Here is a 327-nt window from a genome sequence, read left to right on the forward strand (position 1 = left end):
GGGGGGGGTCGCAGTGCCCCACCGGTAACGCCCCGGGGGTACCCCGGTTCCCCCACCACCACCCCCGCGTTGGTGTTTGAGGGGCCTCTGTGCCCCCTCCCCCCGGTAGATGATCGGGGAGGGGTCACGATCCTGCGGTAAGTGCCTGAGGGGGACCGGGAGGTGTCGGTGTAACCCCCGGTAAATGTTGGGGGGACTACAGTGTGCCCCCCCCCGGTGGGTGACTGGGAGACCCGGGGGCCGAGGTCGTGGTGCCCTCGGTGGGAGTGGGCTCTCGGTGTCCCTACCGGTAGGTGAGTGACTGGAAACCGCCTTCACACACCACCC

The 327-nt window shown here is 69.4% G+C and overlaps 1 protein-coding gene across 2 annotated transcripts in view; it reads left to right on the forward strand.

Moving 5' to 3' along the window:
- Window positions 1-327, forward strand: part of ELL (elongation factor RNA polymerase II) — a 55,644-nt gene that overhangs the window by 218 nt on the left and 55,099 nt on the right. The gene's annotated exons all lie outside the window — the stretch shown is intronic.

This window comes from Haliaeetus leucocephalus, unplaced genomic scaffold (genome assembly GCF_000737465.1).
Source record: "Haliaeetus leucocephalus isolate CR32 unplaced genomic scaffold, Haliaeetus_leucocephalus-4.0 Scaffold164, whole genome shotgun sequence".
NCBI lineage: Eukaryota > Metazoa > Chordata > Aves > Accipitriformes > Accipitridae > Haliaeetus > Haliaeetus leucocephalus.